The sequence below is a fragment of the Panulirus ornatus genome, chromosome 47 (assembly GCF_036320965.1).
Source record: "Panulirus ornatus isolate Po-2019 chromosome 47, ASM3632096v1, whole genome shotgun sequence".
Taxonomy (NCBI): Eukaryota; Metazoa; Arthropoda; class Malacostraca; order Decapoda; family Palinuridae; genus Panulirus; species Panulirus ornatus.
In genome coordinates this window covers 16,077,387-16,093,044 of record NC_092270.1, presented here as the reverse complement: position 1 = coordinate 16,093,044, position 15,658 = coordinate 16,077,387, and the positions used below count along the sequence as shown (strand labels likewise).

Sequence of the window (15,658 nt, the reverse complement as noted above, 5' to 3'; positions counted from 1 at the left end):
TTTGAATAATGATGACACAAGTACTTTTCCATTTGATGCATGACACATCTTATTCAGATATGGATGATTTTGAATGTATTTTCAATTAGCTCTGTCTTAGAACTTCCTTCATCCATCTATCTCTTTCGATATGATTATTTTGTTTTCATTCATTCCACCTTAAAGGTTGTAGGTTCTTTTATAATATGATTGGCAGTAATTGGTTTTTGAAAATCACCGTGTGTGATGAATACCTCATGAGTTGTAGGACTCAGATCAGTCTTTCATTGTCGTGTTAATATATGGTTTCCTGGAACTTGGTTGCATAATGACATACATTTTCATATGATGTATTGATTGAGGCAACTCTCATTGTCAAGAAGACTTTACTTAATAGTTTTTCTGTTACTGTAAGCTGATTGCAAGATAAATAGGAGATGTTTGTGTAATGGAATTGTCAACGGCCACACCACGTTGAAAACACCACTTCTCGTCCGATCAGCGAAGTTAAGCAGCGTTAGGTCTGGTTAGTACTTGGATGGGTGACCGCCTGGGAACACCAGATGCTATTGGCATTTTGATATATAATTACCCTTCTTTTCGATTTTCATATACTTTTACAGATATTGGCAACTTCACTTTAGTATATATTCTTTGACTGATGAATTTTCTTCCTAGAGCTTAAAGATCTTGCCTATTTCAGTCTAATTTCTTCTTTAAAGTTTTCTTCCCTAATTTACCTTTACATTATATACATCAAATATCGTTATTTTGAACAATTATAACAAAAGTACACTTCCATTTGATGCAAGACACATCTTAATCAGATATGGATGATTTTGAATGTATTTTCAATTAGCTCTGTCTTAGAACTTCTTTGATCCATCTATCTCTTTCGATATGATTATTTTGTTTTCATTGGAATTCTGCAGTTTACTGTATCAGATGCCTTAGGGAAGCCAACGAAAACAATGTATTTTCCTTCCTTGCATCAGAGTTTCAAAAATGACTTTGTTATGGACTTACAATTCACTTTTAGTTTGTTTACTTAGTAGGAAACCATTTTGATGGTAATGGATATCTTTGTTATCAATCAGGTTCCCTAATGGTTAGTTTTATCCTTGTTGTTTTATAACCAACTTTGTGTACTAATATCTTAAGTGTCATTTTATGAATATCCACAGTATAGTTTGGAAATAGTATTTGTAGCTTTAGTACAGCATTTTTACCATATTAAGAGAATATTTCTTCATACAGTTGTCTCAATGTTTTTACTAAATATTCGTTTAATCAATAAGCATTCTGGTAATGTAAGATCCTCTGATACTATATTCCTACTTTAAATAGTGAAATCGGAGATGATATGTGCTCTGTCTCATTGATAAATGATAAACATCCTTTTTCATTCTGCACGCTGTTTTGTATAATGTGGTTATAATTTATTCCCTTTTTCTTACAAATATTTCCCTTTCTTCATTGTCATTTCTTTATTCCTACTTTAAATAGTGAAATCGGAGATGATATGTGCTCTGTCTCATTGATAAATGATAAACATCCTTTTTCATTCTGCACGCTGTTTTGTATAATGTGGTTATAATTTATTCCCTTTTTCTTACAAATATTTCCCTTTCTTCATAGTCAGTTCTTTATTCTACTTTTTCTTTACTTCTCTTTCTTATTGCTTATCCCATCTTCTTTTGACAATCTTTCGGCATTAAACTCGTTTTCCTTATCCTGTATTTTTTCGTTTAGGCTACACTTTTAAGTAATGTAAGTCCTTTCTTCTTGTTTCTGTTTATAGCCTACAGACACCAGGTTCCAACGTATACATAGAGTTACATTGTTAAAACCATTTTTGATATAATATTTTGGAAGTGTAAGCTCAAATGCCTTAATCCACTAACGGCATCCAATAGTGTCATATGTATGTTTTCATTTATTTCCACCTTAAAGGTTGTAGTTTCTTTTATAATATGATTGGCAGTAATTGGTTTTTGAACATCACCGTGTGTGATGAATACCTCATGAGTTGTAGGACTCAGATCAGTCTTTCATTGTCGTGTTAATATATGGTTTACTGGAACTTGGTTGTATAAATGACACATTTTCATATGATGTATTGATTGAGGCAACTCTCATTGTCAAGAAGACTTTACTTAATAGTTTTTCTGTTACTGTAAGCTGATTGCAAGATAAATAGGAGATGTTTGTGTAATGGAATTGTCAACGGCCACACCACGTTGAAAACACCACTTCTCGTCCGATCAGCGAAGTTAAGCAGCGTTGGGTGTGGTTAGTACTTGGATGAGTGACCGCCTGGAAACACCAGATGCTATTGGCATTTTGATATATAATTACCCTTCTTTTCGATTTTCATATACTTTTACAGATATTGGCAACTTCACTTTAGTATATATTCTTTGACTGATGAATTTTCTTCCTAGAGCTTAAAGATCTTGCCTATTTCAGTCTAATTTCTTCTTTAAAGTTTTCTTCCCTAATTTACCTTTACATTATATACATCAAATATCGTTATTTTGAACAATTATAACAAAAGTACACTTCCATTTGATGCAAAACACATCTTATTCAGATATGGATGATTTTGAATGTATTTTCAATTAGCTCTGTCGCAGAACTTCCTTGATCCATCTATCTCTTTCGATATGATTATTTTGTTTTCATTCATTCCACCTTAAAGGTTGTAGGTTCTTTTATAATATGATTGGCAGTAATTGGTTTTTGAAAATCACCGTGTGTGATGAATACCTCATGAGTTGTAGGACTCAGATCAGTCTTTCATTGTCGTGTTAATATATGGTTTACTGGAACTTGGTTGTATAGATCACATACATTTTCATATGATGTATTGATTGAGGCAACTCTCATTGTCAAGAAGACTTTACTTAATAGTTTTTCTGTTACTGTAAGCTGATTGCAAGATAAATAGGAGATGTTTGTGTAATGGAATTGTCAACGGCCACACCACGTTGAAAACACCACTTCTCGTCCGATCAGCGAAGTTAAGCAGCGTTGGGTGTGGTTAGTACTTGGATGGGTGACCGCCTGGGAACACCAGATGCTATTGGCATTTTGATATATAATTACCCTTCTTTTCGATTTTCATATACTTTTACAGATATTGGCAACTTCACTTTAGTATATATTCTTTGACTGATGAATTTTCTTCCTAGAGCTTAAAGATCTTGCCTATTTCAGTCTAATTTCTTCTTTAAAGTTTTCTTCCCTAATTTACCTTTACATTATATACATCAAATATCGTTATTTTGAACAATTATAACAAAAGTACACTTCCATTTGATGCAAAACACATCTTATTCAGATATGGATGATTTTGAATGTATTTTCAATTAGCTCTGTCTTAGAACTTCTTTGATCCATCTATCTCTTTCGATATGATTATTTTGTTTTCATTCATTTCCACCTTAAAGGTTGTAGTTTCTTTTATAATATGATTGGCAGTAATTGGTTTTTGAAAATCACCGTGTGTGATGAATGCCTCATGAGTTGTAGGACTCAGATCAGTATTTCATTGTCGTGTTAATATATGGTTTACTGGAACTTGGTTGTATAAATGACATACATTTTCATATGATGTATTGATTGAGGCAACTTTCATTGTCAAGAGGACTTTACTTAATAATTTTCTGTTACTTTATGTTGCAGTGCATGATAAATAGGATGTGTTTGTTGTACATGTTCGTCAACGGCCACACCACGTTGAAAACACCACTTCTCGTCCGATCAGCGAAGTTAAGCAGCGTTGGGTCTGGTTAGTACTTGGATGAGTGACCGCCTGGAAACACCAGATGCTGTTGGCATTTTGATATATAATTACCCTTCTTTTCGATTTTCATATACTTTTACAGATATTGGCAACTTCACTTTAGTATATATTCTTTGACTGATGAATTTTCTTCCTAGAGCTTAAAGATCTTGCCTATTTCAGTCTAATTTCTTCTTTAAAGTTTTCTTCCCTAATTTGCCTTCACATTATACATGATGAGAAACGATGTTATTACCGTGGTATCGCCGTTTGCAAACATTAAGCAAACACGCATCCTATTTATCATGAACTCACCCTAAAGTAATAGAAAAATTGCAAAGTAAACTCTTTCACAATGACAGTTGCCTCACTTTTTGTAGGAATATCTCATTTTGCATGCCTTGTGTCAGAAACCTTTAAGTATTCTGAAATCATTTCAAAGTGTATGTGATTTACACAACCAAGTTCCAGTAAACCATACATTAACACGACAATGAAAGACTGATCTGAGTCCTACAACTCACAAGATATTCATCACACACGGTGATGTTCAAAAACCAATTACTGCCAATCATATTATAAAAGAACCTACAACCTTTAAGGTGGAAATGAATGAAAACATACATATGACACTATTGGAAGCCGTTAGTGGATTAAAGCACTTGAGCTTACACTTCCAAAATATTATATCAAAACTGGTTTTATCAATGTCACTCAATGTATAAATTGAAACCTGGTGTCTGTAGGCCATAAACAGAAACGAAAAGAAAGGACTTACATAACTTAAAAGTGTTGTATAAAGGCAATAATACGAGATAAGGAAAATGAGTTTGATGACTAAAGATTGTCCAAAGAAGATGGGATAGGCAATAAGAAAGAAAAGGAGAAGTAAAATAGAGAAATGACAATGAATAAAGGAAATTACTTGTAAGAAAAGAGGGAATAAATGATAAACACGTAATACAAAACAGCGTTCAGAATGTTTATCATTTATTGATAAGACAGAGTATATATCATCTGGGATTTGACCATTTAAAGTAGGAACATAGTATCAGAGGATCTTACATGAACAGAATGCTTACTGACTACATGAATATTCAATAAAAATATTAAAACAACTGTATGAAGAAATATTCTCTTAATATGGTAAAAAGGCTGTACTAAAGCTACAAATACTATTTCCAAACTATACTGTGGATATTCATAAAATGACACTTAAGATATCAGTACACAAGGTTGGCTATAAATCAACAAGGGATAAAACTAACCATTACCGAACTTGATTGATAACAAAGATATCAATTACCATCAAAATCTTTTGCTACTAAGTAAACAAACTGAAAGTAAATTTCTAGTCCATAACAAAGTCATTTATGAAACTCTGATGCAAGGAAGGAAAACACTTAGTTTTCTTTGACTTCCCTAAGGCATCTGATACAGTAAACTGCAAAATTCCAATGAAAACAAAATAATCATATCAAAAGAGAAAGATGGATGAAGGAAGTTCTAAGAGAAACCTACTTGAAACACACTCAAAATCATCAATATCTCATTAATATGTGTCTTGCATCAAAAAAACAAGTACTTATGTCATCATTATTCAAAATAACGATATTTGATATCATATATAATGTAAACGTAAAATAGGGAAGAAACCTCAAAAGGAAATGAAACTGAAATAGGCAAATCTTTAAATTAAAGAGAAAACTTAATCTGTCAAACATCATATACAAAAATGAAGTTGTCAATATCTATAAAAATATATGAAAATCGAAAAGAAGGGTAATTATATATCAAAATGCCAACAGCATCTGGTGTTCCCAGGCGGTCACCCATGCAAGTACTAACCAGAACCAACGCTACTTAACTTCGCTGATCAGACGAGAAGCGGTGTTTTCAACGTGGTGTGGCCGTTGACAACAATATTGCACACACATCTCCTATTTATCTTGCAATCAGCTTACAGTAACAGAAAAACTATTAAGTAAAGTCTTCTTGACAATGAGAGTTGCCTCAATCAATACATCATATGAAAATGTATGTCATTATACAACCAAGTTCCAGTAAACCATATATTAACACGACAATGAAAGACTGATCTGAGTCCTACAACTCATGAGGTATTCATCAGACACGGTGATGTTCAAAAACCAATTACTGCCAATCATATTATAAAAGAACCTACAACGTTTAAGGTGGAAATGAATGAAAACAAACATATCACACTATTGGAAGCCGTTAGTGGATTAAGGCACTTGAGCTTACATTCCAAAATATTATATCAAAAATGGTTTTAACAATGTCACTCTATGTACAAATTGGAACCTGGTGTCTGTAGGCCATAAACAGAAACGAAAATAAACGACTTACATTACTAAAATACAGTACTGTAGATGGAAAATTACAGGATATGGAAAACAGTTTTTGGTGAGTACAAAGTTACAAAACAAAAAGTAATACCAATAAATATGAAAAGGACAGAGAAAGTAAAACAAAATAAAGAAATGTTGACAATTACACACGGGAATCACTTGCAAGAGAGCAGGGTATAAATGGTAAGCAACTGATACAAAGCAACGTGCAGAATGGAAAACGATATTAATCATTTATCAATAAAGCAAAGTATATAGTATCTCGCATTTGACCATTTAAAGTAGGAATATAGTATCACAGGATCTTACATTAGCAGAATGCTTACTGACTAAACGAATATTCATTAAAAACATTAAGACAACTATATGAAGAAATATTCTCTTAATATGGTAAAAATGCTGTACTAAAGCTACAAATACTATTTCCAAACTATACTGTGGATATTCATACAATGACATTTAAGATACCAGTACACAAGGTTGGCTATAAATCAACAAGGGATAAAGCTAACCATTAGGAAACTTGATTGATAACAAAGATATGCATTACGATCAAAATGGTTTCCTACTAAGTAAACAAACTAAAAGTAAATTTTTATCCATAACAAAGTCATTTATGAAAGTCTGATGCAAGGAAGGAAAATACTTAGTTTTCATTGACTTCCCTAAGGCATCTCATACAGTAAACTATAGAATTCCAATAAAAACAAAATAATCATATCAAAAGAGATAGATGGATCAAAGAAGTTCTAAGACAGAGCTAATTGAAAATTGATTCAAAATCATCCATATCTGATTAAGATGTGTCTTGAATCAAATGGAAATGGACTTGTGTCATCATTATTTAAAATAACGATATTTGATATCATATATAACTTAAACGTAAAATAGGGAAGAAATTCTTAAATAGGAAATAAGTGACATAGACAAAATTTCACAAACATCTCCTATTTATCTTGCAATCAACTTACAGTAACAGAAAGATTATTAAGTAAAGTCTTATTGACAATGAGAGTTGCCTCAATCACTACATCATATAAAAATATATGTCATTTATACAACCAAGTTCCAGTAAACCATATATTAATACGACAATGAAAGACTTATCTGAGTCCTACAACTCATGAGGTATTCATCACACACGGTGATGTTCAAAAACCAATTACTGCCAATCATATTATAAAAACACCTACAACCTTTAAGGTGGAAAAGAATGAAAACAATCATATTAGACTATTGGAAGCCGTTACTTGATTATGGAATTTCCAAAATATATAAAAATGGTTTTAACAATGCCACTCTATGTATAAATCGGAACCAGGTCTTTGTAGGCCATTAATGTACAAAAAAAAAGGACTTATATTACTTAAATATGTAGTATAAATGCAGTAACACAGGATATGGAAAACGAGTTTGATTGATAAAGATGTGAAAAGAAGATATAAGCAATAAGAGGTAAAAGTACAGAAAAAAAGAATAAAGAAACGCTGAAAATGAAAAAAGAGAATGACTTGAAGAAGAGGAGGGAATAAATGGTAAGAAAGTGATAAAAAAAACAGCGTGCAGAATTTAAAAGGGGGTGACTGTATTGTTGACTGGTTGGTAAGGTTATTTAATGTATGTATGACTCATGGTGGGGTGCATGAGGATTGGCGGAATGCGTGCATATTGCCATTGTACAAAGGCAAAGGGGATAAGAGTGAGTGCTCAAATTACAGAGGTATAAGTTTGTTGAGTATTCCCGGTAAATTATATGGGAGGGTATTGATTGAGAGGGTGAAGGCATGTACACAATTTATATCCTCCAATTGTGTTACTGGGGCATATGTTCCCATTGTGCTACTGTGCATATGTTCCCACTGTGGTGCTGTGGCATATGTTCCCTTTGTATTACTGTGGCATATGTTCCCATTGTGTTACTGTGACATATCCTCCAATGGTGTTACTGTGGCATATGTTCCTATTCTGTTACTGTGTCATATGTTCCAATTGTGTTACTGTGGCACATGTTCCCATTGTGTTACTGTGCATATATGCCCACTGTGTTACTACGGAATGTTTTCCCATTTTGTTACTGTGGCATACGTTCCCATTGTGTTACTGTGCATATGTTCCCAATGTGTTAATGTGCATATATTACGTCTGTGTTACTGTTTCATATGTTACCATTGTGTTACTATGTCAGAGGTTCACATTGTGTTACTGTGGCACATTCTCCCAATATGTTACTGTGGCACATGTTCCCACTGTGTTATTGTAAACTTTCTCCATTCTGTTACTTTAAATATATTACCATCGTATTACTCTGGCATCTGTTCCCATTGTGTTACTGTGGCATATTTTCCCACTGTGTTACTGTGGCATACGTTTCCACTGAGTTAGTGTCCAAATGTTTGCACTGTGTTACTGTGGCATATGTTCCCATTTTCTCCCTGTCGCATATGTTCCCACTGTGTTACTATGGCATATGGTCCCACTGTGTTACTGTGCATATGTTCACATTGTGTTGCTGTGGCATATGTCCCCACTCTATTCCTCTGGCATATGTTCCTACTGTGTTACTGTTGCATATGTTCCCACTGTGTTACTGTGGCATATGTTCCTATTGTCTTACTGTGGCATATGTTCGCATAGTGTTACTGTGGCATAAGTTCCCACTGTGTTACTCTGCATATGTTCGCACTGTTTTTCCGTGGCATAAGTTCCCAATCTGTTACTGTGGCATAAGTTCCCATTGTGTTACCATGAATATGTTCCCACTGTGCTACTATGGCATATGTTCCCATTTTGCTACTGTGCACATGTTCCCACTGTGTTTTTGTGGCATATGTTACCAATGTGTTACTGTGGCATATGATCCCACTGTGTTACTGTGACATATGTTCGCACTGTGCTTCTGTGGCATATCTTCCAATTGTGTTACTGTGCATATGTTCCTACTGTGTTTTTGTGGCATATGTTCCCACTGTCTTACTGTGCATATGTTCCCAGTGTGTTTCTGTGGCATATGATCCCATTGTGTTACTGTGGCATATGTTCCCATAGTGTTACTGTGCATATGTTCCCACTGTGTTACTGTGGCACATGCGCCCATTGTTTTACTGTGGCATATAGTCCCATTGTATTGATGTGCATATGTTCCAACTGTGTTACTATTGCATATGTTACCATTGTGTAACTGTGCGTATTTTCCCATTGTGTTACTGCGGCATATGTTCCCATTCTGTCACTATGACATATGTTCCCACTGTGTTACTGTGGGATATGTTCCCATTGTGTTACAGTGCATATTTTCGCATTCTATTACTGTGGCATATGTTCCCATTGTGTTACCGTGGCATATGTTCCCACTGTGTTACTTTGGCATATGTTTCCTTTGTCTTACTGTGGCATATGTTCCCATTGTGTTACTGTGGCATATGCTTCCACTGCGTTACACTGCATATGTTCCCATTGAATTACTCTGGCATGTTTAACCAATTTGATACTGTGGCATATGTTCCTACTCTGTCAATGTGGCATATGTTCCCACTCTGTTACTGTAGCATATGTTCCCATTATGTTACTATGGCATATGTTCCAATTGTGTTACTGTGGAATATGTTCCCATTGTGTTACTGTGCATATATGCCCACTGTGTTACTACGGAATATTTTCCCATTTTGTTACTGTGGCATACGTTCCCATTGTGTTACTGTGCATATGTTCCCAATGTGTTAATGTGCATATGTTCCGACTGTGTTACTGTTTCATATGTTACCATTGTGTTACTATGTCAGAGGTTCACATTGTATTACTGTGGCACATTCTCCCAATATGTTACTGTGGCACATGCTCCCACTGTGTTATTGTAAACTTTTTCCATTCTGTTACTTTAAATATATTACCATCGTATTACTCTGGCATCTGTTCCCATTGTGTTACTGTGGCATATTTTCCCACTGTGTTACTGTGGCATACGTTTCCACTGAGTTAGTGTCCAAATGTTTACACTGTGTTACTGTGGCATATGTTCCCATTTTCTTCCTGTCGCATATGTTCCCACTGTGTTACTATGGCATATGGTCCCACTGTGTTACTGTGCATATGTTCACACTGTGTTGCTGTGGCATATGTCCCCACTCTATTCCTCTGGCATATGTTCCTACTGTGTTACTGTTGCATATGTTCCAACTGTGTTACTGTGGCATATGTTCCCATAGTCTTACTGTGGCATATGTTCTTATAGTGTTACTGTGGCATAGGTTCCCACTGTGTTACTCTGCATATGTTCGCACTGCTTTTCCGTGGCATAAGTTCCCAATCTGTTACTGTGGCATAAGTTCCCAATCTGTTACTGTGGCATAAGTTCCCATTGTGTTACCATGAGTATGTTCCCACTGTGCTACTATGTCATATGTTCCCATTTTGTTACTGTGCCCATGTTCCCACTGTGTTTTTGTGGCCTATGTTACCAATGTGGTACTGTGGCATATGCTCCCACTGTGTTACTGTGGCATATGTTCGCACTGTGCTTCTGTGGCATATCTTCCAATTGTGTTTCTATGCATATGTTCCTACTGTGTTTTTGTGGCATATGCTCTCATTGTCTTACTGTGCATATGTTCCCAGTGTGTTTCTGTGGCATATGATCCCATTGTGTCACTGTGGCATATGTTCCCATTGTGTTACTGTGCATATGTTCCCACTGTGTTACTGTGGCACATGCGCCCATTGTTTTACTGTGGCATATAGTCCCATTGTATTGATGTGCATATGTTCCAACTGTGTTACTATTGCATATGTTACCATTGTGTAACTGTGCGTATTTTCCCATTGTGTTACCGCGGCATATGTTCCCATTATGTCACTATGGCATATGTTCCCACTGTCTTACTGTGGGATATGTTCCCATTGTGTTACAGTGCATATTTTCGCATTCTATTACTGTGGCATATGTTCCCATTGTGTTACCGTGGCATATAGTCCCATTGTGTTACTTTGGCATGTTTCCTTTGTCTTACTGTGGCATATGTTCCCATTGTGTTACTGTGGCATATGCTTCCATTGCGTTACACTGAATATTTTTCCACTGAATTACTCTGGCATATCTAACCAATTTCATACTGTGGCATATGTTCCCACTCTGTCAATGTGGCATATGTTCCCACTCTGTTACTGTAGCATATGTTCCCATTGTGTTACTATGACATATGTTCCCATTGTGTTACTGTGCATATGCTCCCACTGTGTTACTGTGGCATGTGTTCCAATTGTGTTACTGTGGCATATGTTCCCATTGTGTTACTAAGGAATATGTTCCCATTTTGTTAATGTGCATATGTTCCCACTGTGTTACTGTGCCGTATGTTCCCATTGTTTTACTGTGGCATATGTTCCCATTTTGTTACTGTGCATATGTTCCCACTGTGTTACTGTGGCATACGTTCCCATTGTGTTACAGACCATATGTTCCCACTGTATTGCTGTGGCATAAGTTACCATTGTGTTACTCTTGCATATGTTTCCACTGTGTCACTGTGTCATATGCTCCCATTGTGTTACTGTGCATATGTTCCCATTGTGTCTCTGTGGCATATGTTCCCATTGTGTCTCTGTGGCATATGTTCCCATTGTGTTACTGTCTATATGTTCCTACTGTGTTTATTTGGCATATGTTCCCAATGTGTTACTGTGGCATATGTTCCCACTGCGTTAATGTGGTATATTTTCCCATTGTGTTACTGTGGCATATGTTCCCATTGTGTTACTGTTCAAATGTTCCCATTGTTTTTCTGTGGTATATGTTCCCAATGTGTTACTGTGGCATATGTTCCCATTGTGTTACTGTAACATATGTTCCCACTGTTTTACTGTGGCATATGTTCCCATTGTGTTACTATGGCATATGTTCCCATTGTGTTACTCTGCCTATGTTCCAAGTGTGTTACTGTGGCGTATGTTCCCATTGTGTTACTTTGGCATATGTTCCCATTGTGTTACAGTGTATATGTTCCCACTGTGTTACTGTGGCATATGTTCCCACTGTGCTACTGTGGCATATGTTCCCACTCTGTTACTGTAGCATATCTTCCAATTGTGTTACTGTGGCATATGTTCCCATTGTGTTACTAAAGAATATGTTCCCATTTCTTACTGTGCATATGTTGCCACTGAGTTACTGTGGCATATGTTCCCATTGTTTTACTACGGCATATGTTCCAATTTTGTTACTGTGCATATGTTCCCACTGTGTTACTGTGGCATATGTTCCCATTGTGTTATAGTGCATATGTTCCCACTGTGTTACTGTGGCATATGTTCGAATAGTGTTACTCTGGCTTATATTCCCATTGTGTTACAGAGCATATGTTCCCACTGTATTACTGTGGCATAAGTTCTCATTGTGTTACTCTGGCATATGTTTCCACTGTGTTACTGTGTCATATGTTCCCATTGTGTTACTGTCCAATTGTTCCCACTGTGTTTAATTGGCATATGTTCCCAATATGTTGCTGTGGCATATGTTCCACTGTTTTACTGAGGCATATGTTCCCAAGATGTTAGTGTGGCTTATGTTCCCACTGTGTTAATGTGGCAAATATTCCCATTGTGTTTCTGTGGCATATGTTTCATTGTGTTACTGTTCATATGTTCCCATTCTTTTTCTGTGGTATATGTTCCCAATGTGCTACTGTGGCATATGTTCCGATTGTGTTACTGTAACATATGTTCCCACTGTGTTACTCTGGCATATGTTCTCATTGTGTTACGATGGCATATGTTCCCATTTTGTTACTCTGCCTATGTTCCCAGTGTGTTACTGTGGCATTGTTCCCATTGTGTTACCTTGGCATATGTTCCCATTGTGTTACAGTGTATAGGTTTTCCCACTGTGTTACTATGGCATATGTTCCCACCGTGTTACTTTGGCATATGTTTCCACTGTGTTACTGTGGCATATATTCCCATTGTGTTACTGTGCATATGTTCCCACTGTCTTTATGTGGCATATGTTGCCATTGTTTTGTTGTACATATGTTCCAACTGTATTTCTGTGGCATATTTTCCCAGTGTATTACTGTGGCATATGTTCCTTCTGTTTTACTATGGCATGTTCCCACAGCTATGGTGGCATATGTTGCCATTGTGTTACTGTGGCATGTGTTCCCATTGTGTTACTGTGCATATGTTCCCACTGTGTTACTGTGGCGTATGTTCCGATCGTGTTACTGTGGCATATGTTCCCACTCTGTTACTGTGGCATATGTTCCCAATGTGTTACTGTACATATGTTCCCACTGTTTTACTGTGGCATATGTACCCATTGTGTAACGTGGCATATGTTCCCACCGTGTTACTGTGGCATATGTTCGCATTCTGTTTCTCTGGGAAATCTTCACATCGTGTTACTGTAACATGTGTTCCCACTGTGTTTCTGTGACATATGTTCCCACTCTGTTACTGTGGCATATGTTCCCTCTGTGTTACTGTGACATATATCCCCAATGTTTTTCTGTACATATGTTCCCACTGTGTTACTGTGGCATATGTTCCCATTGTGTTTTTGTAGCATATGTTCCCACTGTGTTACTGTGCATATATTCCTACTGTGCTTTTGGGGCATATGTTACCACTGTGTTAATGTGGCATATGTTCCCATTGTTTTACTGTGCATATGTTCTCACTGTGTTCATGTGGCATATGTCTTCATTGTTTTACTTTGCATATGTTCCCACTGTGTTTCTGTGGCATATCTTCCCACACTGTTACTGTGCATATATTCCCACTGCGTTACTGTGGCATATGTTCTCACTGTGTTTCTGTGGCATATCTTCCATTTGTGTTACTGTGCATATGTTCCCACTGTCTTTCTGTGGCATATGTTCCCACTCTGTTCCTCTGGCATATGTCCCTCCTATATTACTCTGGCATATGTTCCCACTGTGTTACTCTGACCTATGGTCCCATTGTCCTACTGTGGCATATGTTCCCACTGTGTTACTGTGACATATGTCCCCACTGTGTTACTGTGCTTATGTTCCTATTGTGTTTCTGTGGCCTATGTTGCCACTGTGTTACTCTGGCATGTGTTCCTACTGTGTTACTGTGGCATATGTTCCCACTATGTTACTGTGGCATATGTTCCCACTGTGTTACTGTGCATATGTTTCCAATGTGTTACTCTGGCATATGTTCCTGCTGTGTTACTGTGGCATATGCTCCCACTTTGTTACTGAGGCATATGTTCCCACTGTGTTACTGTGCATATGTTCCCACTGTGTTACTGTGGCATATGTTCTCAATGTGTTACTGTGCATAAGTTCTCACTCTGTTACTGTGGCATATGTTGTCATTTTGTTGCTGTGCATATGTTCTCAGTGTGTTACTCTGGCATATGACCCAACTGTGTTACTGTCACATATGTTCCCATTATGTTAATGTGCATATATTCCCACTGTGTTACTGTGACATATGTTACCATTGCGTTACTGTACATATGTCCACACTATGTTTCTGAGGCATATGTTCCCACTGTGTTACTGTGGCATATGTTCCCAATGTTGTTCTTTGGCATATGTTACGATTGTGTTACTCTGGCATATGTTCCCGGTGTGTTAATGTGCCATATGTTCCCACTTTGTTTCTGTTGCATATGTTCCCATTAAATTACTGTGCATATGTTCTCTCTGTGTTACTGTGACATATATTCCCAATGTGTTACTGTACATATGTTCACACTGTGTTCCAGTGGCATATCTTCCCAATGTGTTACTGTGCATATGTTCCCATTATGTTCCTGTGGCATATGTTCCCACTGTGTTTCTGTGACTTATCTTCCAATTGTGTTAATGTTCATATGTTCCCACTGTGTTTCTGTGGCATATGTTCCCACTGCGTTCACTTGCATATGTTTCTACTGTGTTACTGTGGCATATGTTCCGACTGTGTTACTGTGGCATATGTTCCCATTGTCTTACTGTGGCATATATTCCCATTGTGTTACTGTGGCATATTTTCCCACTGTTTTAATCTACATATGTTCCCACTGTGTTGCTGTGGCATATGTTCCCATTGTGTTGCTTCCCATATGTTCCCACAGTGTTATTGTGGCATATGTTCCCATTTCTTTACTGTGCATATGTTCCCACTGTGTTTCTGTAATATATGTTTCCACCGTGTTACTGTGCATATTTTCCCATTGTTACTGTGGCACATGTCCCCACTGTGTTTCTGTGGCATATCTTCCAATTGTGTTACTGTGCATATGTTCCCACTGTGTTTCTGTGGCATATGTTCCCACTGGGTTACTCTGTCATATGCTCCTAATGTGTTACTCTGGCATATGTTCCCACTGCACTACTATGGCATATTTTCCCATTGTGTTACTATGGCATATGTTCCCATTGTGTTCCTGTGCATATGTTCCCACTATGTCTCTGTGGCATATGTCTCCATTCTGTTGTTCTGGTATATGTTCCTACTGTGTTACTGTGGTATATGTTCCCACTGTGGTACTGTGGCATATGTTCCCATTGTC

At 36.7% G+C, this 15,658-nt stretch overlaps 4 non-coding genes and 1 pseudogene across 4 annotated transcripts; 4 read left to right on the top strand and 1 right to left on the bottom strand.

Annotated features, from left to right (window-relative positions):
* Window positions 1–435: 435 nt before the first annotated feature.
* On the top strand, window positions 436–554 carry LOC139763782 (5S ribosomal RNA). The gene has a single exon (XR_011716260.1). It is a non-coding gene; the product is annotated as a 5S ribosomal RNA (ribosomal RNA).
* Window positions 555–2,201: 1,647 nt separating this feature from the next.
* LOC139763733 (5S ribosomal RNA) lies at window positions 2,202–2,320 on the top strand (annotated as a pseudogene).
* Window positions 2,321–2,951: 631 nt separating this feature from the next.
* LOC139763784 (5S ribosomal RNA) lies at window positions 2,952–3,070 on the top strand. The gene has a single exon (XR_011716262.1). It is a non-coding gene; the product is annotated as a 5S ribosomal RNA (ribosomal RNA).
* Window positions 3,071–3,702: 632 nt separating this feature from the next.
* LOC139763783 (5S ribosomal RNA) lies at window positions 3,703–3,821 on the top strand. Its single transcript, XR_011716261.1, has one exon. It is a non-coding gene; the product is annotated as a 5S ribosomal RNA (ribosomal RNA).
* A 1,744-nt stretch (window positions 3,822–5,565) lies between these two features.
* Window positions 5,566–5,684, bottom strand: LOC139763778 (5S ribosomal RNA). Its single transcript, XR_011716256.1, has one exon. It is a non-coding gene; the product is annotated as a 5S ribosomal RNA (ribosomal RNA).
* Between the last annotated feature and the right edge of the window lie 9,974 nt (window positions 5,685–15,658).